We start from the raw sequence: 26,229 nt of genomic DNA, 5'->3' as shown, positions 1-26,229 counted from the left end.
CAATTCATCTACCCTGAGGAAGCCAAACAAGGGTGGAAGGTCTCATTTGGATGCGTTCTGGCACAGCAAGGACCACTGTGACGAAAGCAGAGCACAACAGTCACAAGAAGTTGTGCTGCTCTGGGTAGAGGAGTTAACAGAGCAGATTCAACCTCCATAAGGAATTCTCACAACCCACCATCTGACTTACAGAGTGGTACCACCACTTCAGAACAGAAGTGAAGAGGCAAGGCTAGAAGTAACTCACAGCTGTAGGTGCTCAGGATCAGCACCAAAAGCAGCTGTTACCCCTATAGGGTAAGAGGAGTTCTAAAACTGGAGTACAGCTCTCACTGCATCCATAAGAGCAGCTGCACTGCCTGGGAACACAAAGCATCTCAGGTGTCCTTTAATGCACTGGGCAGTTCCCAAACTGCCTAGGGGACATGCTCAGGAGGTGAGAAAGGCACCCAGGGTCAGTAAATGACATCAATTAAGAGTTTCAGAGTGACCTACTCATTTCTATTAGGAACAGGGACTGCACTTCCACACTGCCCTTCTATGTACGGTGTAACGGCAAGAGTATGTTTCTTTACCAGATGAGATGAGCTTTTGTATTTCGTAACACAGCTGTTTTTACTGATAAGTGAGACTTTAAAGACAAGTTAAGCTTCTTGCATGCAAAACCACCGGTAAGAGGAAAGAGGTCAGGTCCCCACCTGTGTCAGGGAGGAAAACATTAACACAGCTTTAGAGCAGTCGGTTCAGTGTTAACTTGTCTGCTTTATTTTTAATGAACCGTGAACAAGCCAGCAACTTTGACTAACAGTTAATACCTTGACCCAGCACATACATAAAACCAGACATAGCCCCAGGGAACAGGTTTACTCCCAAGGTCAATCTAACCAGGGGGAAAAAGTGTTACATATGGGTTTGGGTTGATCTAATTCAGCCACAGCACAAACTGGGGCCAAATACACTGCAGGAATAACCCTTGTGCAAACATGCCACGAGGGGCAGCTAACAGGTATTACACAGGCCAGAAGAAAGGAGCCTATTAATGCAGGGCTGCAGGAGAGGTTTCACAGCAGGCAGTGACCCTCCTTCCTTCTGTGCCTTCCGCTGCTCAGCAAAATGACTACACAGGATAAAGCACTATGCAGGATACTGGAGCAAAAGCTCTACAAGACGGTAATGGCTTTCTGATCCATCAACTAGAAATGGATTTTCAGCGATTTGTTTTCAAGAGGTATCGTTTTTAAATAGCTTGTGATATCTATGCTGCAGATAATGGGTGTTGCAAGAAATTCCCTTAGCACGAGGAAATTTACCCGGGCTCTTTTTTTCTCCTCTTACACTGGGGAAATGAGACGGTTCCCAAATCCTAATGCATGTATTGCTTTTGATTTGTATCTTACAGCAAATAATCACAAACACTTGCCTTGAGGGACTGTAAAAGAAACTAGACTGTTACAATTATTATTTCAGTTCTTGCATGCCCACAGCAAAGATTACCATGGGACTGAACAACCCTCCTAAATTAGCAGTTAGTCCATCCTAACAGATGGAGTCGAAGTATTTTGCTCTCTCTTCCCTGCTTACAGTAGCTTTTTAGGCAGGTGAACACAGATGGCAAAATGGCCTTTTATTTCAGCAGCAGCTGGATCCAAATGATGTCAGCATATAGTAGGTAAAGAAATACACAGGACAGGCTGGAAAATCAGTAATGAAGTAACCCTCATGAGTAGATACTCCCCTCTCCTTGTCCATTTTGGAAAGCCACAAATGCACCAAACATTTCCTGTAAGGGCCAAGTGAGGAGAAGAGAAATCCTAAATTTGATCCCCTTCTAGTTTAAGGAAGTCGTAACAAGTTTTACATTTATGCCCTAACCTTTAAAAAACTAACATTAAAAACTCATGAAATAAAACATATGAGCACAGTCAAAAGCACTCCTGAGAAAAAACTGGTGTCTGGCACCCTGTGGCCACCCTACTCCTGTCCCCAGCTTCCATTACTGACTAAATGACCCCCTTCCCTATCCCACTTATTTTTTCCTTAAAAGTATCAGGAAATGAAAGCTTGCCTTCCTTCCAGTCCATGAATGGAACGTAAGAAAACTGAGTACACTCACATAAAATAAATCTCTACCAACAGTGAAGACAAAGATCATCCATTACAACCACCAGCTGCCATGGGAGCAGAGCGTAACTTGGACATCAGGGAAACATCTGTCGCCACCATCACCACTGATTCCTTCCGAAAACAGAATAATCAGTTCCCAACTGATGCTGACAGATGTGTAAGCATGGGACTAGTACTGCCTTACACAGTATTTCCTCACCTGAGCACACCGAGGACAGAACTGGCAAAGAGGGGGAGTGGAAGTAGGACATGGTCACGGACCATTTTTTTACACAACAGTAAAAAAAATCATCTTATTGGAGAACTTGGTATTTTTTGAGCCCCATGGCTGGTCCGAGTTGTTCCTTGTGTTGGTTTAATCTTAGCTGGATGCCAGGTGCCCACCAAAGCTGCTCTATCATCCCCCTCCTTAACTGGACAGGGAGAGAAAATATAATGAAAGGCTCACGGGTCAAGCTAAGGGCAGGGAAAGATCACTCACCAATTACCATCACAGGCAAAACAGACTCGAACTCACTACCAATCAAATCAGAGTAGGATAACAAGAAGTAAAAACAAATCTTAAAAGCACCTTCCCCTCACCTCTCCCTCCTTCCTGGGCTTAACTTCATTCCTGGTTCTCTGCCTTCCTCCTCTGGGGAACCAGGATCAGAGGAAGGACTCCTCACACTATTCCCCTGCTCCAGCCTGGGGTCCCTCCCACAGGACACAGTCCTCCACAAACTTCTCCAACATGAGTCTGTCCCACGGGCTGCAGGCTTCCACAAACTGCTCCAGTGTGGGTCCCTCCCATGGGGTGCAGTCCTTCAGGAACAGGCTGCTCCCATGTGGGTCCCCTGTAGAGTCACAAGTCCTGCCAGCAAACCAGCTCCAGTGTGGGCTCCTCTCTCCACGAGGTCTCATGGGCCTCCAGGAGCCTTTTCCAGCTCAGTGCTCCCACCAGATCACAGCCTTCTTTGGGAATCCACCAGCTATGGCGTGAGGTTCACCATGGGCTGCAGGTAGATCTCTGCTCCCCCATGGATCTTATGGCCTGCAGGGGCACATCTACTTCACCATGGCCTGCAAGGGAATCTCAGCTTCGGCTCCTGGAGCACCTCCTTCCCCTCCTTCCTCACTGATCTTGGTGTCCACAGAACTGTCCCTCTCACATATTCTCACTCCTCTCTTCTCTGGCAGCAATTTGCCTCTATGCAGTAACTTTTTCCCCTTCTTAACTCTGTTATCCCAGAGGCACTACCACCATCAGTGATGGGCTCAGCCTTGCCCAGCCAGGGGCCTGTCTTGGAGCCAGCTGGCATTGCCTGTATTGAACAGAGAAAGCTTCTGGCAGCTTCTCAGAGAAGCAATCCCTGTAGCCCACCTGTTACCAAAACCTGGCTGCGCAAACCCAATGCACTCATCACCTGGAGAAAAGCCATTCCCAGCTTCCTGCTGGCCTACCTGGTCACTATGATCATGTAAATCTTTGTGCACCTGGACATTAAGCTTAGCCAGTACTGGTGAGTTACAGGATTTTCTGTCATTTGAACCTGTGTAATTGTACAATTGATCTGTATTTGTTACTGTGCTGTTACTTAGAAATGAGCTACTGGTCTGGTGTCACACCGGACATCAATGGGGCTGTCTTTAAACACTCATCAAGAGCTCATTCACTCATTCCTTAAACATCTGACCACTAGTGATTTGACAGCAAAGAAACTAAGGCAAGAGAAGTGGAATGCCTGCAGAGACCCAACACTTAACGCAGTTTCAAATACAGATGGCTGCAAGTTTGCCATGAAGAAAAGAGACAAGAGCAGGATCATCAGGATAGTCAACCACCAACACAAATCTAGTAATGAGAGAAAAGGTGGAGGAGAGGTTCTCTTTCTGGAGGCTAGTTTTGTGGCAGCAAGAGATGCTGATCTCTTTTTAAAACGAAAATCAAGAGATGACTTTTTACTAGCTTGAAATTTTGACCATCATGACCACTCTTCATAAGACAAGATGTAAACTTGCAATGCCCTGTCCAATCACTCTCAGAACGAATGACCTCCTGACGAGATTTCACTGCTTCACCTATGAAGCCGAATACCCAACATAAACCACTTGGTGCAAACGTCCTTGGCTGATTTTTTTCTGAATGGCTACATTTTTATCATCATCATCACCTTCACTAGATGCTCACTGCTCAAAAGCTCAGTCAAGGGTGAAGGACAAAAACATGGCAATGATGTAAGGGCAGCTGTGAAATGATTACTTGAGATGAAATCTGTAGCAGTGTGCTACTGTTGCGAGACCAGCAGTACAACTGAAAGCTACTGAGCCAAAAGTAGTTTCATCTTCAATCAGGAAAGCACAGTGTACGAGGACCTGATTTAGTTTCCCTCAGGTTTTTAAAGCACTGTCCCAATATATAAAGTGTGTAGCTTCCACAGATCTCCAGGCGTCCCTTCCAAACCAAACTGTTATGTGGTATGAATGAAATTAGAAAATATTAATCAGCATACATACTGGGAGAACATGAAAAGATTTTGCCACTTCTGAAATAAATTAATTTGTACAATGACTGTAGTAAGAATTCAGTTTCAGGGCTTATGTTGCACATATTCTACTTGCCAGAAGAAATACAAGATACTAGTGGGTCAAAGGATGGTTTCATATGGGCATATAATTGCATCCAGTGGTGGGCTGAACACTCCTTCAGCAAGGGAATATTTACAATAAGCCTTTTCTAAATTCCGATATACAATTTATCTAGAAGAAAAAGTCACACATCCTTCTCTGAGAGAACAGGAGCCTGCTACTGCTATTAACTCATTCTGAGGCTGCCTTAACGACTTAACTGTCCAAGACAACTACTGGCAGTGTCTTATTTTAAACCTATTGCTGGGAGAGAAGCTCCAAAATGTAACTAATCTTAAAGACAAGAGAATTAAGCTACTTTTGCATATAGGCTATGCAAGTTCTCTTTGTCAGGGACTTTGTGCATTAATAAGCACAGTTAATATTACCTCCAAAGAACAATGTGTTCGTGGGATAACATGTATGATAACACGTTTCATGAGACACACGTTCAAAAATGAAGAAAGCATGTTCTGGTTATTGAATTTGTCCACAAAATTATGGATGTGTCTTTCAAGAAGCAGTTCTGAAACAACCATTTATCAGTCCTGCTTTACTCATCTGCCCATCAGGAAAGACAATACTGTAATATGTGCTGGCTCACTTGGAGTACAACAGAAGGTGAAACAGAAACAACAAGGAATATCTACAACAGATGATCTGACCAGCTAACTAAAAGCATATTCTACAGGGAAACCTCAGCTGCTTCTTTCACAAGAGGCCAGGGACACAACAACCCTGATGCCTTTATATGACAACAGATCTCCCCACACTTCCTTCATGAAAAAATGTGATCTAAAATTGGATCTTTCGGAGATTCTCTGTGGGTTTTCACATCTATTTGGTTTGCCAACTCAGAGGTTTTCACATGTGGTGAGACCCAGCTCCACACTTACCTCTGTCTGAGCAGCTGGCATTGTTCTTCCTCAGGAGATTAAGAGGCACCTAACTCACAACACCATCCACATTGACTTGCAGCCCCTGGAAAGGCTCGTGGCTGCACAGATGGTGCCACAAAGCGTTCCCAACTTGCCTTCCCTTCCTGCTTAGGGACTAAGACAGAAGCCATCCTTATAGCTACAGATCTCCCTGAAACAGAAAACACCAAACAGCTGGTACCATTCCACCAGCTCTCCTGCAACACTATCACATTACATTTTGACTATCACACAATAAAGAACCCTCTGTCTTCCTTAAATGAATGAGGAAGTGGCAAGCTGGGGTTAGGGAGAGGAGAGCAGTGACAAGAATGCAAACATCCTGCAAAACATGTTCAGTCCTGGACGCTACCTCTTGGAGATCTGTAGCAACAACACTAGGCAACAACCTAGATTTTTGGTTTAAAAAAAGAAAAAACCAAAACACTCAAACCGTCAGAATAGGCAGAAAATTACTCCTCTCCACACCATTCTGCAGAAAGTGTAATACACAGCCACAAATTCTCTTGGGCAGGCTTGTATTGCAATTTTCACAATATTCTGTATTTTCTGACTTGAATCAGCAGCTTCCATGAGCCCATAAAAAAACCTAAGAAATATCTGAAGAAAACTGAGGATGCCAGCTCCTCCATCTTGCTTTAAGAACAGAGCCTCACTTTTACAGTATTGTTAAAGAGTTAAGACTGAGGAAGTCCCTTTGCTGGGAGGGGAGACTGTCACCTGCTGGCACAAGAGAAAAGGGTATCTCAGCACACTTGCAGGGAACCATGTGTCTACAGCTCTATTTTCTGCAGGGATCTATCTGCTTCCCAAGAGGCCAGTGCTGCGCTCCCCAACTAGAAGAACAGACTCCACAGTGAACTTTCTCAAGTGAACAAAAGCAGCAATGTTGGTTTATGACAGGATTCATTCCCTTAAAATGTTTTATCAGTTTTTGCAGGGCAGAGGACAAAACTGGTCACAGAAGGCATTTTTAAAAGAGGAGTGTGCTTGTCTTCTCCCCCTGCATCAGTGAGCAAGGTTTCACATTAGAAATCAGGACCAAGTTCACCCTATACTACTCACTCATCCGTGGTGTGCATCTGGCAGGCCTGCACTATCCCCATAAGTGTGGAAGCTCTTCAGAAGGACTGTGTCCTTGGGGTGCCCTGCCACAACAAAACCATCAGCGAGAGCAGGGAGCCCATCTGACATCTCTGGACTGTGGGAAGAAGGGAAGAGGCATCAGTGCAGTTCTGCATCAGGTGCAGCAGGTAGCATGGGCTGTCGGGGTGCTTCCCTCACAGGGACAGGGAGAAGAGCCTGCCTTGCTCTTGAAACTTTTTGTACCCACTTCTGGTTTCTCTCCTTTCTTGCTTGGTGATGCAGGGAAGTAGCCCCATCTAGCCAGATATCTTGCAGTGCTCCTCAACAAGCACCCTGCCAGGGGCATTTCCCCAGCACTGGAAAGATTTGGATGTTTCTCACTGCATTCCGAGGTCTCCCCTGAGATCTGAAGGGATGCTGGCTGCTGCAACTGCTCAGAAGAACAAGCAGCACAGAGAGAGAGCGCAGATTTCCCAGCCAAACCCCTTGTACATAACAAAGAAGTGAAATGCAGAACTTGGTGCAGTGTGGAAAGCAGCTGCCTACCTCCTGAATTAGACATTTTGTCCAGAAGATTTCCATACAAAATAAGCATTGGAGTCTCTAAAAAGCTCTCCCAGACAAGAGTGGCTGCCAAGCCAATGCACCAGCAGCCAACACAATAAGCTGGAAGAATCTGTGGAGACAGGACAGCTCCCTTGAAGCTGGAAACTGATGGCTCTGGAAGTAATGCTGAAAGGATGCTACAGTTGTTTGCTGTAACAGAGCTGCCCACTTCAACCTGGGAGAGAAGGAAGCATTGCAAATGGAGACAGTAGGAGCGCCTACAATAATTGAAGGAAAAAATACCGAACTATTTAAAGACATCTCTCTCTCTCTCTCTCTCAAGGTGTTTAAGTTAAAAATGACCACAGGAATTTCAAATAATGGATTAATTTCAAAGACATTTGTGTGATACCCTGTCAGACCTAATGAAGAGCTAAGGTTTTGGAGACAAGTCCATGAGACTCAATTCTCCTAACTGCAAGCTTTCACAAGCAAGGACTCCTGTCGAACCACAAGGCAGTTCCTCCATTGCATCAAGTGCTCCTTCCTGAAGTGACAGCTCACACATCTATGTTTACATATTACTATTGCCTATTAGTGATCAGATACTACAATCTGAGGCATGATGGCTAACTTCACCAAGGTGCACTCCTGGGACACAGCTGCTGCAGCCCTGACCACACACTGCACGCCACCTTTGATAGAAACTGCCACAGGTTACTACAGGAAAACTCTATGCAAGAGAAAAATGTATGTTTGGGATTCTGACATTGCCTGGATAAAATATACATGCAATCCAAATTCTCCCTGTAGGAAGCTCCAAGTCGAAATATCAACAAATAAACCAAATCTTAGAATAATAATATTGTTGCAAAATAGCTTAGAATTGAAAAAAAAAAAAAAAAAGTACAGATTTATTCAAAGGAACTGGGAGTCAGTAGGATCTGAGTATCTGTTTAAGAAGTGGTGATTTTAAAGTCAAAAGCTTTCATTATCATCTCTCAGCTTGGATCAGCAAGTTCAAAATCAAACTTCCAGCGTGAACTTAAATATCCCAAAACTGGGTAGTTTCAGAAGTGAAGTAATACCATTGCTGCACCTTCAGATTTAATAAACTGAGTCAACTTCCTCTTGCATTTTCCCCACCCCCCCACCCCGTCAAAGCAATTCACCCCTCTGGTAATTCAGGTACGCTAGAGGGAAGTGTTGCAGGACAACACTTAACATCTCCTCAGCAATTCAAAAGGCAACAAAAGACTCAGTAATGGAGACCATTGTCTGAATGAAAAGGTCCAATTTTACAAGATTCATCACAAAGTCTCTTATTCATCAGCAGCCTTGGCACTCTTACTCTTCTACCTCAGACAGACATTTCTGGAATGTGTTTCAGGCTACTGGGAGAAAAAAAAAAAAGGTAGTTCAGCAGGAAGCAGCAGAGGGTAAAGAAAAGAAGAATCTGAAATCGATCTTGTTCCTGTCTTCCACAGCACAACTTCTGTCAGAAGCACCAAGCAGAGCAGGACTGTCCCCTTGGTGAGCAGAGTTTTCTTTTTACATTTTCTGTTTTGGTACCTCCAGTAATATTTACAAACTATTTACACACAAGAACAATACTTGCAATTTTGCATGAACAGACTTGCAGCTGTTCTCTTACAAGGCATCTGAGATTTTATATGAACTAGATTTGCAGATTGAGAGCAGGAGAGCTGTGTTTTCATCTGCTTAGGAAAAGTTCTACTTGAAAAGTTTCCTCCTTGCTAGACTGCATGTCGATTTACTAACAGACCTACTAGGATAAGGGTACACAGAAATTCACTTCAGAAGCTGCAGGGGGTTTTACTACCATTTTTATGAGAAGTATATTGCTCTTGCTTGCTTGATTCAAAGCTTAAAAAAACCAATTAAGAGATTGAAACAAAGTCAGCAGAACCAACATGGGCAAAAAATGTCTTATTCGAGTACTGGCATCTGGGCAACCTTTGCAACAGAGTGCCAGTCTCCTCTCCACGAATACCTTCTCTGCATTTTCAGAGGCAGTTCTGCTCTGGACCAGACAAGAGACAAAATAATAATAATAATAATAATAATAATAATAATAATAATAATATTGTTGTTATTTCGTTCCTTGGATTTAAACTCACGTGACTTGACCATCGCAAGTGCAGTGCAAACAAACTTCCCTGGAGATCCAACCCCTCAGTACAGTACTTACAGTGATAGGTATTAAAACAAGGAAACAAAAACCATGAAACACATTTTGTTCAGACTTGCATGCAGTGAAAATGCTTGCAAAAGAATACAGTAAAAGCGAGGTATGTACAGAAAGTTATCCTAGTTTTGATTAATGTGTCTTGTTTGGGAGTGCAACAGGAAACCTAAGGAACTTGTTTGCCCCGAATTAATGTAACACTAAGGAGGAGTTAATGTAACACTAAAGCTGCCAAGCAAATCATAGAGAGAGCAGAACTGCCAGAATTAGTCAAGCATTGCTCCTGCTCTTGAGTTCCAGGTCACAGCTTCCACACAAAAGTGCACTCTTACCTCTCCAGAGCCTTGCCCAGTCACTGCTTCTCCTATGCAGCACACAGGGCACGTCTCCCACAGAGCAGCAAATACACGATGACGTCTTTAAGGTTTACACCACAGCATTCTCTTCTTATGTTTTTTCATGTTTAATTTCCTTTTTCAAATAAAAGCCACGGAAAACCAAATATACAGCAGTACCCCATGCCTCTGCATTCTCTCATACCACTTGCCTATGCTAACGATCTACAGGATTTGCACTCAAGGTTGTTGAAAACCACAGTACACGCCTCCTCCAGCACCTGAACTACAGGAGTAAGTGCTGGAAAACACAGGTTTAAGAAGGAAGCAGAAAAAGACTCGCTACTGGTGATGAATAGAGTCAGCTTGTTGCCACAGTCTCACACAAATATTTGTAAGACATGAGAGGAATGTTGGGAGTCAAGCTTTTTTTTGGAGGGGGGGAAGGAGAGAGAGGTGTTACTGAATAGTGAGAAATTATGGCTAGTGGCTGAGTGCAGCATAAATGAGAACAGGTTTGGCACTTTCTGAAATGCAGTGAAGATGCTGATAAGACTTAGGGCACCTGTTGTAACTGGTGACCTCAGCATGGGCTGGAGTGGATTTCTGTACCTGTGAACATGCTTATGATATAATTATGATTATGAATGCATTAATATAAGTAATGCAGAATGATTGTACTTGCTTTATTTCTGTGGCTGTAATGTGGTCTTGCTCAAAGGAAAGAAAGAAATGCATAATTAACACTGGTGGGCTGATGAAAGGAAATCAAAAGTGAAGACCTGTTGCCATGTTTGTCTCACTTTGTACAAATTACAAAAACCTCCTTAGAACAGTATAGCAAACTGCTAAAAAACTTTTCAGCTTTATTTCCCAAAGACAAGTTACAGGAAAAGTTTTCAGGAAACTTCCAGTGCTGAGGCTCTGAACATTTATTTATTCCACAATTTAGAACAAAGACCTCTAGTCCTTTACATTTCCACTTCCCTTTCTCTCAAACTGTCTTGCATTTAAGCAAAGAAAGTCTATATTTCTAAGTGGAAAACAGGTAAACATTTGGTTATTCCATTTGCAAAAAGTTAAGCTGTTATCACCATAAAGTTGAAGGCAAAAATTTGAACAGATAAGAGGATAATGTTTCTATGATTATTTTTCTCTTTTCCTCATAAATCAAGCCAGGAATTCTAAAGCAATTCTCACTAAAAATGCCCCTTGGGTTCTTTGAAGACATGTGCTGGCAGGCCAGTAAGACTTTTACAGTTGTAGATTTTGAGGGAAGAAGGGGAGTTATGCTTGAGAAAAGGCATGTGCTGGGACAGACCACACAATAATGACAGCAGCAGAGTTTTGGTACAAGACCTTTGTTTCATCAAAACATATTGGGCTGAATATCTTAGTAGGACACATTTGCTGACTCAGACACTACAACATGAGAATCCAGGAATAAGTTTAGTTTATGTAAACACAGTCTGAAGACAGTCCCGGAATTGTGTGAATAACATTGCCGACAGAGGTTTGAAGAAGTATCTGCTAAAAGCCCTCAGCTGCACCAGTCCATTTCACCCCCTGCCCACTCTTGTTACACCTTCTCCTTGTCCTGGTCTTTGCTAGGATAGAGCTAATTTTCTCAGTAGCTGGTTCAGTGCTGTGTTTTGGATTTGGTATGAGAATCATGTTGGTAACACATGGATGTTTTGGTTGTGGCTCAGAAGTGCCTACACTAAGTCAAGGACTCTCAGTGTCTCATGCCCTGCCAGTGAGGAGAAGCACAAGAAGCCAGGAGGGAGCATGGCCAGGAGAGCTGACCTGAGCTGGCCAAAGGGATATCCCATACCATAAAGCAACACATTCGGTACATAAACAGAAGTGTGTTATCTGAGGGCTGCCAATCACTGCTTGCAGATGGGCTGGGCATTGATCTGTGGGTAGCGAGCAATTGCACTGTGTATCACTTAGTTTTCTGGAGTTTTATGTTATTCTTTTTTAGTAGTAGCATTGTTACCATTAGTATAATATTACTGCTATCATTAGTAGTGTATTAGCATTATATTTTACTGTGTTTCAAACTGTTCTTATGTCAACCCATGAGGGTGGTTTGGGGTTTTTTCCCTTTCTTAGGGCTTTTTTTCTGATTCTCCTTCCCATCTCACCAGTAGGGAAGGGAAGAATGAGCAAGCAGCTGTGTCAGACTTAGTTTCCAGATGGGGTTAAACCATGACACTCCTCCACCCATATGCGAGAATATCCAAACCAACCCAAAGTAAGGCAGTTTCTCCGCAACAAGCACAACTAAGTCAATAATCCTAGTAGGCACATCAAAGTTGATTTTCCTCATCAACTGTTCATATCCAAGGATGCAACGCTGTGATACTCAGATCACTCCTCCACAGTGTTCTTGCTGGTGCTTTACAAGATGCAAAATAAACACAGGTAGATGAGAACAGTAGCACTGGTCTACAACTCCATGATTCTGCTCATCTTAGACATTCAGTTTGTCAGTGAGGTTTTTAGTCCATCACCCTAATGAACCTAACAGTGAGTGCCATAACCGTAAGTGCAACAGGGTTACATTTGGATTCCTAATTCCTAAAGGTTTTGTTACTGAAACAGAAGATAACACAGTTAATGTGAAGAATAAGGTGAATTAAAACTGAAATAGGGTTTATTGCAAAGACAGAACGTGACCATGGGAATTATCCTATACGGAGAGAGAATCTTGGCAATTACTATCTGAAAAGTCAGCTCAGTCTTATTTTTTAAAGTCAGCAAATAACCTGCTTTGGTGTAGAAAAGCATCCATCAGGGTGGTTGTCATGAACCAGGAGAAACATAATCTTTCAGAAAGTCTGAGAAAGCACATGGGAAAGACTTACAAAGTATAGAGAAGGAACATAGGCTTGCTTTATATCCTGTGTCAGTCTGAAGGTTTTCTGAAGCCATTCCCACTAGATACTCTGAACAACAAAAAGGAAAGCTTAACTTTGCCCCTAGGTAATTAGAGAGTATAGGTGGAAAGCAGATGTCTGAAGTAATTACAAAATAGGAAGGGTCAAAAAGGATGACAAGTTCTGGACTTGGGAGACCAGACTAGGGACTTGATTCCCCACAGAAATAAGACTTTGATGTTTAAGCCAATCACCGTTATCATGAAATAGTCAAGGACTATCAAGAGTTTGATGCCAAAGAAACAGTATCTGCAAAAAGACATCTAAATTCCCCTATGAAGTTGTAATACCACAAGGTCAAGTTACCCTTCACAGCTGTATCTGTACAGGTGATGTTTGTGAGTAATCTCCAGATAGGTCGTGCAGACAACACTTTGGAAATTCTGATCCTCTTGCCTGGCCCCCTGGCAGACATGGAATTGAAGGATCTCTCAGTGGGTTGTGGGCACCCTCTGTGCTATCTTTAATACTTGCCAAATTCTTTGGAAGTTCTGCAGAAGACTCTTCCCCACTCCATGCAGAAGTTCAGTGGTGGAAATCTCAGTCAGATAACAAAAGTGGTTCCCTAGCTCAGTGCTCTTTTGTTCCAACCCACTGAACAGCCCAGTTCCCAAAACGTCCTTCTTCATTTCTTTTCTTCAAGCCATGCAGAGCAACAGTTTCAACTCAGCATTTGAATCATGAGGACTGCCTCCCCACCAAGCTCAAAATAAACAAAATCATATGTTTCTGTCCTGTCCTACTTGTATTGCAAAGTAGGATCTCAATTAATTTTAAAAAACTATGGATCAACAAAAAATACTTCCAGGACAAGTAACTGAAGTTAATCTCTCTCAGTGCAGGCTACAGCTCAATTAACACATCTCACCTTGAATATCACATCTGCTCTTCCCTGTATCTCGAGAATCTTGCCAGCTGTACTAACATAGGAACAACAGAAGAAAATAGCTATCACAAAACCTTGGCTCTTGCATCAGGTGACTGTAATGAGCATTGCACAAGGGTGCTTTGATGTTACAAAAGGCCTAAGAAAATGCCAGGGGGTTGGGGTGTGTTTCTTGTTGTGTTTACTCTCCTACCAAAGGGCACTTGTCATACACATGCCATCTGCTGCATCGAAACGCGATATGCAACCAGGTAAAATAAAAATCTCCCACACCAGCAGGCTCTTTGTACAGATTAAAAGGATCACCACTAATATAATTTTAGGTGATTCAAGAATCTACGCTACAGAGACTGCATTTCTTGAAAGCTTCTCCTCTCGCAGGACAGAACCTCAGCTCCCAGTGAAGACTCCGCCCTCGTGGCTGCTGCGCACAAGAAGTCACAGGTTCATCATCCAGAAATATTTGTACTCATGTCAAGTACAGAGAGCTGAGAGTGCAAAGGGAACACAAAGGACCCCATTCCCCCTCACTACTCCCTGACCCCCCTTCTTTCCCTGTACGCTCACAGACACTGCAGGAACCCAAAGGAGTAATCCTGCAGTGGAAGCCATCTCTCTGGTTTAAAGACACTCAGCCTCTTAATGCTTGTGGATGTTTCCCACAGCCTGAAAGAAAGGAAAATCTGGAAAAGCGCTACTACATGAGCTTACCTACAGCACCTTGGTGAAGTCAGGATCCCTTAGTACAAGCACCTCCTTGGTCAGCCACTGATAGGAACCATGGAGAATGATGCTGTTTGTTGCATCCATTTCAGTCCCCTTATGTTTCTAATTTGTCTTCAGTCAAAATACATGCTTTGGTCTTATTTTGCGACTGAAAAGGATCATGGAGTTCAGTGTATCTGCTTTATAGTTAATGAATACTCTGAAATTTCAGGATATCTGAGTCTCCTTCATACTTTACAAGAGGCCAGCTCATATAAGACTGCGTTAAGACATGGAAAACATTTTACATTATCTGTCCACAAAGGCTGTCCATGTTCTAAAGAGAAATAAGAAGCAAAAAAAAAACCCCAAACCTTATAATGGAAAAACAGAGAAGGGCAGGATCATGCTAGAGTGACATCACGTGCCTGGACCATGTTCCCAGAAACAGGCAGAAAAATTTTCCTCATGGCTGCCTGCTTCCCTACCCTCATGAAGCTCAGCATCTCTGTGCCTTGTATATTCGAGGACACCCTTTTGAAAGAGAGTCCATTTTCACTTTTACAACGTAGAAGAAAAATACAATAAAAATCTCAAGGAGGTGGCAGTTCCTGTCCAGTAAGATAGAAACAGATATTCCTTAACCATCACTCCCTACCAAGGAACACAGTGGACCACTGTTATCAAAAAACCAATATACTGATAAGGATTGGAAGCCTACCAAAGCCGGAAGCACAACCACAAAAGCCCATAAGCTACTGATGTTGGAACAGAGTTGAAAGCTGTCAGAGATGGAAAAACATGCCCCAAGACTCAAACAACACTAGAGTTGAAGTGAAAGCAGAAAAAATAAGATTGCAAATTGAGACAGGTAAAGGCTAGAGGACAGGACAAGGAAGAAAACACTGAACAAAAAGCTTTCAAAAAGCCTTGGAAGATGTGTCACGACAATCAATATGATCTGTAAAGATCACCTGGAAAGGTATGGAAGAGGGACACATATCATTTTTCACTCTCTGACAAATTCTTTCTTAAAGGATTGTCAAACAACCTTTTGCTCTATTTACAGCTCTTCTGGGTTCCAAGTGGTGACTCAGAATTTATTAACCACTGTCAGGAGCACAGCTAGCAAAACAATAGGAGATCTGTAGGGGAGGAGAAACAGATCAAAGAAAATCAGATGATTCTCAGATCAATGATGCAAAAGTACTAGGACAAAAGAGGGGGGAAGACAAAATTGGGGAACAATACAGAGCTTTTAGAAGTGGCACAAAATGAAGAGAAAATGGGAAAATTAAATTGAAAAAGGACAAGATGTTAAGGACATTTTCATTACCTTAAAATCACAGGAGTGGTCTAATATGGTAGAAACACGCACTGGCGTTTCAGAGCAGACAAAATCAAACTTCCCTCCTAAACTATGCTGACCCATCTGTGGAGTTGCAGGTACTGCAGTGTGAGTGAGGAGGAGTTAAGGGCAGAGTTCTGCTCTGTCAGCACTACAGGACTGAATCACACCTTACCAGGGGAGCTGCATCGCCACACAACTACCAGCTCCCGGTGGTGTATAAAACAGAGAGCAAAAACTAAGGACTGACTCTCGTGCTGTTTTCTTACATTTAGCCTTCCCATTTATTCTTGACTCAATACAGGGAGACAGAAAGGAGGGGTAGAAAGAGAAGGCAAGCAGATTATATATTTGTATTCTTGTTTTCCAGTCCTTCCAGAAAGGCCAGTTTTGTAAACAGAGAGAAAGCTGAGATTTTCTTTATCTTGTTAACTACTCCCATGACTGTAACACACCATGCAGAGTTCACAAGTATCTCTGCTCAACATTATCGAAAATGCACTGCAACTCCTTTTGCAATATATCATTTTAGTCAGGCTATCTGCACCTAAAAACACTCAGCCTATTGTTTCAACAGCACAGACCTGCATGCTGAATTATAAAAATTGTCCAATATCATATCATCTTGGCTACAGATTTAATTTCACGGAATATGAAACTACACTGAAAATCATTGTACAACAAGACAAGGAAACATAAACACTCATTTCTTTTTTGGGTTTTTTTTTTTTCCCCTTTATATTAAGTGTGAGCCTACTACAACTCCCTCTGGGAGGATATTTTTCATACAAAGCCACATTCTTTGGGTCTTATTCACATAAACAGTCATTGAATTGAATGAGATCAGCCACAGAAGCAGGGAAATCAGGTTCTGATCCAGCATTACCGATACAAAATACAACATAAAATTCAATTTAGAAAAGAACAAGATAAGAAGCATCCGTCTTTAAACTAATAATGCCAAAACTGGTTAGAGGTTTTGTTTTTCAGTTCTACCCTTCTTAGATTTAATACAGTAAACTAATTATAATTTTGCTACACACAAGCTGTTGATAATTACCTCTCTATGGGCCATACTGTTATTTGAGTATAAATCATGGGATTTATTTAATGAGTCATTACTTTAGTATCACTTTATTCTTGATCCCTCATTAAGGAAGGCCTGAAAATGCCACTTACAGAGCATAAGGGAAGTGATTTTTAAGTGGTACTTTAAAATCTGCTAACTCTTGCATTACAGACACTTTTGCCTGATTCTGTTTTTCTTGGAAGACCATATGTATTTTGAGCTAAGCTTAACATAAACAAACCATGAGAAACTTTTGTTAGCAGAAGAGTGGGTACTCATACTCAAAAGTTGAATCATGACAACTGATCAACTGAAGGTCAGTTTGCTTTTTACAAGTAAGAAGGACAGACATACAACAGATGCTTGCTGCTACATTAAAATTTACAATGCAACTTTATTAATATCAGTCAAACTAAGACACTGCCTATATAGCTAATGATTTTCAAAATCTTAGTATTTTGGGGAAGATGACAAGTATACAGCTCCCTAGAATGATAGAAAAATTCTTCATCTTAGCGTGAAACACTGTAGCACATATTTACTAATGTACTGAGAAATTCCATCATAGTGTCTCTCTCCTCTGATAACTCTCCCTGGCTTAGCTTACTTGAAAAGAGCATTTAGTGCTTTTTCCACTAAGGCAGAGTATCCGTGTGTTTCATGAGAGTTACACAGGACTGAAACACAGAGCAAGTTCTCAATTTCACTGACACTCTTTATTCCATGTCTGGGAAAGACTGAGAACGGGTCCCAGACAAAACTAGCTTTAAACCACAGCCTCCTGAGTAGCTCAACACTTGTTTCAGTCAAGGAGAAAGTCTTAATTTCAAATTGTAAGGAGAACAAATAAACCTTTAAAATATTGGGGTTTTTTTCGTTCAAGGGCTGTGCTGAGTTCTTCTAAATGCACCCTTACCTGTTTTCTTGGTGTGCCTGTTACCAAAACCAGCTCATCCCATGTAAGTATATCCAGACATTTGCTGCATGTACAAACCCACACATGAAATGCAAGCAAATTCATATTATTACAACTTTTCAAAAGAAATATTTTTAAAAGCTGGAAATACATGTATCCAAGTTCTGTATGCTTGATTTTGAATAAAATGTGTTTCTATCTTCCATGCCAAGTATCCTACTTTGAGGATTACAAACAAAAAGAGGAAAAACCTGGCACAGTTCTAATAAATAAAGCAGCAACACCCGCCTCATTTGTATGTCTGCAGTTACAGACATGAAAGGCTAAATTCTCTGAAAGAATATGGAACTCAGAAGTTAGCTTTTAAACTTCTCAACTATGTGTTGATGGGCAGAGACAAGGGGAACAGAAAGGAGGCGGAAAAAATTTGGGGTTTTTTTTTTTTTTTTTTGATATATGTTACTCTTGTATGGAGACTAGGAATCTAGGAACAATTTCTTAAAATATTAGGTTTTTTCAGTTAAGAGACTCTGCCAAGGATCAGAGCTTATATCTACAAATTCTGCTTTGATTTATTGATATGGCATGCTACTTAGTGCAAGTACTCATACCACTCTTTTAATTCTGCCATTCGCTTTCACACTGGGTCCCATCTTGCTTCCAGGTAAACAAAGTGTAAAATTCTTATTGAGCAAGGATGAATAAGCAAAGCAGAGCTAAATATAGAAATAGTCAACCTGGTCTGACAAGTAGGAAGAACGAGAAACAGAAGTGAGTTACTATAATATACTGGGGCACTCTCTGACCAAAACTAAATCCCAAATAGAACACTGAAACTTAAAATTTTATGAAGCAAGCTGGGATGTGATTGCAATGTAGACAAGTTAGAGCTGAATGCTGATTGTTTGGACATAAAACAGACGTTTAAATTAAGCTACTTCACATTTGTGGTGAATGTACACATAGCCTGTTACCATGGTTTCACTGATGTGAAGTTATTCCTCAGTAACTCATGTCCAATCCCCAAAGATTCTCTTCAAAGGAAGGAAAGCCGCTTAAAAGAAAAAAAAAGCAAACCCACCAAAAAAATCCCAGTCTTATGAAAACTAGGCAGTCATGGGATAACAGGAAAAGTCCTCATCTGTATAGAGAACCAGTTAGACAGGAAATAAACAGTACAAGGTCAGTCTTCCCAGGAGAAGGACACTAAGCCTGCAGCCCCACGGCCATCTGCATTAAGCATATATTGTGCTCATTACACCCACTAATGAGTCACAAGGGGACAGGGAAAGATTACAACTGTTAAAATGGCTGGTAGATTTCAATACCATTTAAACACAGTCTGGTATTTGTGGTGGGGAAAAACACGTCAACTTCGTATGCATAATGATGGGTTTGGGATGATTCAGGAATGAAATCCTGGGTTGACGGTGGACTGTTCTTACAAAAGCATCAGCACAGTTAAAAAGCAGGAAGAGTGCTAAAAAATCATTACTGCAGAGAATACAACCAAACCCACCTTTAATCTAAGAAACTCAATTGCATCTTAGAAGTTGTAACTCTGGCCTCTTCTTGGAAAAGGTTTAGCAAAACCAGAAAAGTTTCAAGGAAGAAGAACATGAGACAACCAAAGGTAGGATATAATTAAGTAGAAGAAAATCAGGTTGGAGAAATACTAGAAGGCATCAGATTAAACCAGCATATTTCAGGCTCAAAACAAGTGAGAAGAAATAGCTCTCATCATAAAGCAACTTTCAAGCTGTGTTTTTCATAGCCTTTCTTCTCTGATCTTCTCAGGATGTTTACTGTTCACTCATGTTCCCTCCTCAGCTTGAGAGACTCACTGACATGGATGCCCTACAAGAGTGAAAGGCATTAAAGAGAATATATGCCATCTTTCTCTGCAAATGAAATACAGCCAACTTAGAGATGAGAATCAGCCAGGCTGACCATGAAACCATTCACCTGCACCTCCAAACCAGGCTCATCATACCTTGCTCAGCTCCTGGCCACAGAGCAGGAAGAGCTGAAAGAAATCTGCCCAGACAGACAGTCGTGTCCCAGTCAGTGAGAGATGTCCACCTCTCCCCGCCTTCAACTGAAGTATGATTTGTAAAAATGGTCACACAGAGAAGCTGCTAATGTTAGGCACTCTGTTTTTCCAGCTATGTCAAAAGCATCTATGTCACTTGGTAAGCTTTTGAAAACTCTTTACATTACTAGAATTTAAAAAATTAAATTTGATCTTGCTTATTTTGAGGCTAACAGCAACTAACACAGCTAACATCAACATACCCTCTTGACTGAGCTGTCCTCATTCATCACCAAACCCAGTTCTGCTTTATCAGGCATGCTGGTAATGAAGCTGCTGACCTGCAGGGGCACCTCCACTTGCCTGTCGAGACACCAGAGAAAGTGAAATGGATGACAGCCTCACCCAGTGTACACCAGGCCAGGATTTCTTAAACCCTGGCTTCTCCAAACTGATTAAGTGTAGTCTTACAGAGAAAGAAGAGAATCCAACTTGGTAGCTGACTGTTCATTAAAAAAATATTACACTTCAAATTCATGTTTAAGCTTACTCCACACCTGAGTCTGCCATTCATATCAATACTTACACCATAAGCTTAAAAATAAACATTAAAAACCACCATAAACTTAAAAATAATTTTTAAAAAAGCACATGGAAAGAGCATGGCCTGATTTTACACAGAAGCTGTGAAAAAAGAACAACACATATTAAAATGCTCTAGGGTATATCACCGTGTCCCGCAGCCGTAGGGAGGAAGAGAGAAGATCCAGCAGGCAGAATTGTGCAGCAAGATTGATTCATTTAATTATTTTACAAACTCTTTTGTAGACTTTTTTCTTCATAGTCTAATTTGACAAGGATCAGCCACCCCTTGGGTGATTAGCTAAAATCCTAAAACATCCATTGTCAAAATATTTTTCTACTATAGTACAAACAAGGCTTCTCAAGGTTGCAGGTGTTTCATTGGTTACAGAACTCTGGTACCTCTTCTGTGAGAGAGAAAAGTCTCTCATGAACTTAGAAAATAGCAAAAAAATTCTTGCTAGTAGCATTTTTGTATCCACAAACACATACTTGCAAGAATTCAGGAGCTGCTGTAAAGTCCAGAAAAACCAAACTGATACGAAAGTGCTGCACTTTCAAAATCTGGATTTAAACCAGAACAATAACATCAATGAAAGACTGTAGATGTCAGGCAGATATTCTGCAGCCAGAAGACAGACACCCTCCATCCCTCTTGAAAGACTTCGACCAGAGTCTAATCCCGAAAGTGCTCAGACAGAAAATGAAGGAAAATTACTCATATGTAAGCTTTACAAAATACTAACAAACTAAGTTAAGCAACAGATCTGCCTGGCAGTTATTAGAGCAATTATTTGAGACAGCAGTGATACAGTGAAAAGATCACATCCTACCCAAGACTCCAAACCAGCTGCAACTTCTGCATCTGTTGCACACAGACATCAAACTCTGAATACAAGTAAAACATATCTAAAATGATTCACTCTGATCACTGTTAAGAAGCTACTCAAATATTAAGGTCATATATAATTACCATACATTCACAGTGCTTTCTTAGTTTATAAAGCTGGCACTTTTCCTCAGTGACTGACCCATCCGAGACAATTTAGGGCATTTGAACTCAGAAGTATATTGACACAATACAAATAAACTAGCAACAGGTCTTCCTAAGATGTCATATTGCAGATGCTGTTAAAACCAATAGAAAATATTCCTGACTGGCTTAAAGCAATTGGCATCTCAAACTGGAAAAGGAAATTATCCCACTGCAATGCACACACAATGAAGATGCACACTCTTAAGGAACTAATTTCCATCGAATCCAAATGCATTTCCCATAGTGCAAATGAAAATGCTTTTGTCCAACAGCATGTCAAGACATGCACACAAAACCTGTATCTTCAGCGGCTCACTTCACAAAGTGGATGGTGCTTAGGTGGGGAAGGTGGCAAATCATGAGAGAGAAAGGGAAAATAAGGGATAGGCTGTTAGGAGAAGCTTGTTTAAATCCAGGATTTGAAGGAGGTATGATTTCATGATTTGAATAGTACTCCAAATATGCTTTTGAACACAATGTAAGAAAAAAAGCCTAGGCTTTTCTGACATAGGAGTATATAAATATTTCTTCAGGATTACAGCAATCCCACTAGGCTACCTATGCTCAGCACATCACACCCCAGCTAGCCTGTAGCACCAGTATACTCCATCTGGCTGGCATCCATACCAGATACTTCCATCCATCACTTTCCCACAGACGTGCCCAAATCCCATCCCTAATCACAGCCAGATTCCCCCCATGGCTGTGGCTTGGCTGAGATGCACCTAGGGTTTGGAGGACCAGCAGTGGGTGTGGGGAGTGGGAAGGAAGGAGCCACGGAGGAGAAGGCAGGAAGATATGAGTGCTGGCTGGAAGAGAGAGTCTTCCTGTTCATTCTAATTAATTTCATGTCACACATGGCAGGATCCCTGACAAAGGATCAAAAGTAAAACAGTGCAAGAGCAAGCCAGCAACCTACAGTCCTGCATCATACCATGAGCTACCTATGCATTCGATATTGCATCAGAAGTACCTCACTAAGGCTACCAAGACAATCTCCCCACAACTGCATAATGCAAGAATTCAAGCTGTTGTACTGTATCCATTAGGCCATCCAATGGGATTCATTTATCACAACAGGACCTCTTCCTCTTTCAATAAATCCAACTAACTGTTAGTGGTAATAAGCTAGATTAATCATAGACAATAAGCTCGAAGTCCTGTGCGGCCTTAATGCCTCATTTATCACACACCTCTCAAAAATGTGTCCTGAATTGACGCTCATTTCATCACCGTTTTTTTTTATAGCACTCTTGACACTGGTATCAAACTACTGCACACCAACAGTATCCTTCCTGCTTCACTCCCAAGACACACCTCCAACTGGACCTCAGAGTTTTCCAGAGAACAAGAAAAATACCTGTCTGGCCAAACCAGCACCACTTTGAATACAAAGCATCACTGTGTCATGCACAACCTGTCAAAGGAAGCAATACACAGAGAACATCCCAGTCACAGGCAGTATCTCAACACTCATGCATTTGAAAGCTATGCAACAAATAAGTGAGGACTCCACACACTTATTCTGACTCTTCCTAACTTTGGAACACCTGCCTTCACAAATCCAACAGTCTTCCGAATGGCAGCATGAGATAAACCAAATAGGGACAAAAGGAGTGGAAAAAGTTTAGAAAGAGACCAGTACACATAATTCAGTGACAGATCAAGCAAGACCTGGGGTATTTCAGGATTTCACTTTTCTCACAACTGCTGTCAATGTACTGTAACAAACTATTCAGCTGCACCTGCTGTTAAACAGGGAGTGGAGTAGTCAAGTGAGAAGCAACTAAGCTGTTCCTAAAGGGCTCACAAGTTAGCAATGATATGGAAGAATATTTCTAGTACTGTACTTCAGAAACTATTCTGGAGATTTTGGGGATCAAAATAGCTGCATAGGAGGCAGGGAAGAAAATTAGCCCCTTGTTGTTATGAATTAAGGTCTTTCTGAAGTACAGCTCTACACCCTCTATTTTTGGCTGGATCATTTTTGAGGAAGTCACATATTTCATCCCTGAATAAACAAAAGTAACTAAAAATATTTATTTCAAATTTTTATTTGCCCAAAGGAATTACAATAAATTTATGTCTTTGACAAATATATCTCCCTGATCAATCTTGCCAATAAAATAGGGCACCTCAATTGTGGTTTTAAATAAAATACTTCCACTATGGACGTGTTGTACTGATATATCTCTAAAAATAGATAGAGCTGTGAATTCTCTGCAACTTCATCCAAAGTCCTAACTGTTGAGGGAAAAAGAGGAATTGGACATCTGAAACTAATGAGAATAAATATAGTTGTCAGTATAATTAATTTAAGAACCTGAAAGTGCTTTACAAATGTTCATTGGTACACCACCTATCCAAACCAATAAGCATTGTTCATCCTGTTATACAGATTTAGCGAATAAGGGGCAGTAAGGTCTTTTTTTTATACATCACAAAATTACTCACTGGCAAAGCCAAACAGAGGTGAAGGTGAAGCTGAAGACACGTGGAGAAATGCAGCTTGAGGCTCAATTGCTCAGTACCACACCCTACAAGCACCTGATTTATTAAGAGATCATTCATCTCATCTAGTCCAAGAACATAGTAAGTTTGATAATGTGAACTCCAGAACGTGCCACCTGTGACAGGGCAAGATGCTAAGCCTGGTGCTGCAACTACAACAGCCAACATGGGAGCCCCATTAGTGCAGACAACTTCACACAATTTCTGTTCCCCAAAAAGACCTCTGTGAAAAAATCGTGAAGGAAAGCACCTGCACGATCAGGAGGTTATCAGTTTATTTTTTCCCATCATTTACTGGCTGTTCATTTCTAGTGTTCAAAGCCAGTCTCCTATATGAGGTTGGTAGCACTGTCTGGGTAAATATTAAGGAGCAGGGGAAAGTGAAAATTTTCCAACTGAATACTATCACAAAGGTCCTTTTTTATTTTATTAGGTTTTTTCAAACAAAAAAACAAGGAGAAGAGCAGGGACATTACTACTGCTGCTACACAATTCCCATTTAGCCTTGCAGACTAATAGGTCCTCACGGACAAACAGGCATACATCATCTATCTACATACCAAGCATCTAAACAATTTATGCAGCCACTCAACTGTAGGTTTTGCAACATGCAGTGTATTTAACTATATTTTTAGTATTTTCTGCTCAGAAATTATTACGAAGTTCTGAATGAGAGTCATTACACCATGTCTTGTGGTCTGCAATGCAACTACAGATCTTACACGTAATCACACATCTCCAGAAACACTTTGTTTTCCACCTACCTAGAGAATGAAGATTACACAATACTTGGAACTTGAGCCTGCCAAAATAAGTTGTTATAAAACTAGCTGTGCAGCCTGACACATCACCTTGAAAGAAAGTAAATAACATTCTCCTCAGAATAAACCATAGACTCAAACAGTCCTGCCAGGGGATCGGATCCATGCCTAACCAGTGCTGCATAAGAGTTAAGACATAGTTATGCTCCTCTGTCTTTGGACAGAGGCGGACTTACTGATCTTCCCAATTACTCCTTTAACGTTGGTAGTACATTCTAGGTTCATTTAAATAACTCATGGGGCAAAGATTCACTGATGCACCTACCAACAAGCTACTTTCTAACCTCTCAATGTTTTCCCTGTGAACAAAAGGTATTCAGTAGCAGACAACATGTCCTTTTGGTCGTGTCTATTGCAGAAATACCAAGCAGAAACCCAAACAGTCACTTTGCATATAATTATAAAAATATGAAGATATTGGTTATGCCTTTTTTAAAAAACAGAGCACTGTCTACAGCCTATGCTATAATGCACACAACCCCCCAGGGCACGATAAGCCCTTTATTAATGCTTGCAATAAAAAGAACACTGCAGAACAATTACATGCCGTAGCCATGGATTTCCACAATTAGAGCTCTATCAGCAGCCAGTGTGTACTCACAAGGTGTTGAGACCTCAGGGGAGGCTGATGTTTGCAGCAAACTAGTGGAAATATTTCCAGTGGAGCTTTCAGGTGATGTCAACAACAGGAAGGATGACTTTGAGCCAGATTTCCATTTCTCATCAGACGCGCCCTTGAAAGTTGGAACAAGAGCGTTAAGACTCCTCATTTTCACCCCCAAACTTGCAACTGAACTCCTACGTCGACACAGGCTCTTGTACTTCCGCGGCACACCGGAGGGTCCGTGTCTTCCCAACTTGGGGTCCCTCCCCGGTCTGGAGTAAGGCAACACTTTCACTACTCAGGTGCGGGTCACTGGCTTCGCTGCGGTCGTCCCCGTCCCCGTCCCCGTCCCCATCCGTCAGCCCCGCCACAGCCCGGCCACCTCCGCCATCACCTGTGCGGCCCCGCCAGAAGCGCCCCCGCCCCGCCCGGCCCCCGCCGCGCTCCCCCGCCCCAGCGCAGCCACACGCAACCCGCGGCGGGGGGCGCGGGTGGGCTCCGCGCTCACCTGCGCTGCCCCCGCGGCACCCGCTCCCACCGGGCCGGGCTCGGCACTGCCCCTCCAGCGGCGCCTCCGCCGCCGGCCGGGGCTGCCCCGGGGGTGGTGCCGCCGCCGCCGCTCCGTGCCCGCTGCGAGGGCGACACCGAGCGGCCGCGGCGGGCGGGCAGCGCCCATCGGCCCGGGCCGCCTCCCGCCCCGCCGGCGAGCGGCCGAGCCAGCACGGAGCCCCGCGAGGAACGCAGGGCTCTGGCCGGAGCCAGGCTCCACGCGGGCTGGACGCTCTCCTGGACCGAAGCTCCTTTGCAACTTGATTATGGAAGCTCATAACAATTTGCGTAGGAGCAGAAGCGCTACAAAGCCACAGAATCACAGGGTGGGTCAGGTTGTAAGGGACCGCAGTGGGTCACCGGGTCCAACCTTCCTGGTT

At 42.3% G+C, this 26,229-nt stretch overlaps 1 protein-coding gene across 5 annotated transcripts in view; it reads right to left on the bottom strand.

Moving 5' to 3' along the window:
* The window catches only part of ANKRD6 (ankyrin repeat domain 6), a 91,786-nt gene extending 65,882 nt beyond the window's left edge, over window positions 1-25,904 (bottom strand). For 2 of the 5 annotated variants that reach the window (XM_032105061.1, XM_032105068.1), the window contains exons 1-2: window positions 25,809-25,904; window positions 25,298-25,430 (exon numbers count right to left, since the gene is read on the bottom strand). The gene's annotated coding sequence lies outside the window, so the exon portion shown is untranslated. Of the gene's footprint in view, window positions 1-9,842; window positions 10,151-20,009; window positions 20,110-25,297; window positions 25,431-25,518; window positions 25,619-25,808 lie in introns of those variants that run through there. The other 3 variants (XM_032105063.1, XM_032105062.1, XM_032105066.1) reach the window with 3 other exon arrangements.
* Window positions 25,905-26,229: the final 325 nt, after the last annotated feature.

The sequence above is a fragment of the Corvus moneduloides genome, chromosome 3, assembly GCF_009650955.1.
Source record: "Corvus moneduloides isolate bCorMon1 chromosome 3, bCorMon1.pri, whole genome shotgun sequence".
Classification (NCBI taxonomy): domain Eukaryota; kingdom Metazoa; phylum Chordata; class Aves; order Passeriformes; family Corvidae; genus Corvus; species Corvus moneduloides.
Note: the sequence above shows the minus strand (reverse complement) of the source record. Positions and strands in the feature narration are given on the sequence as shown.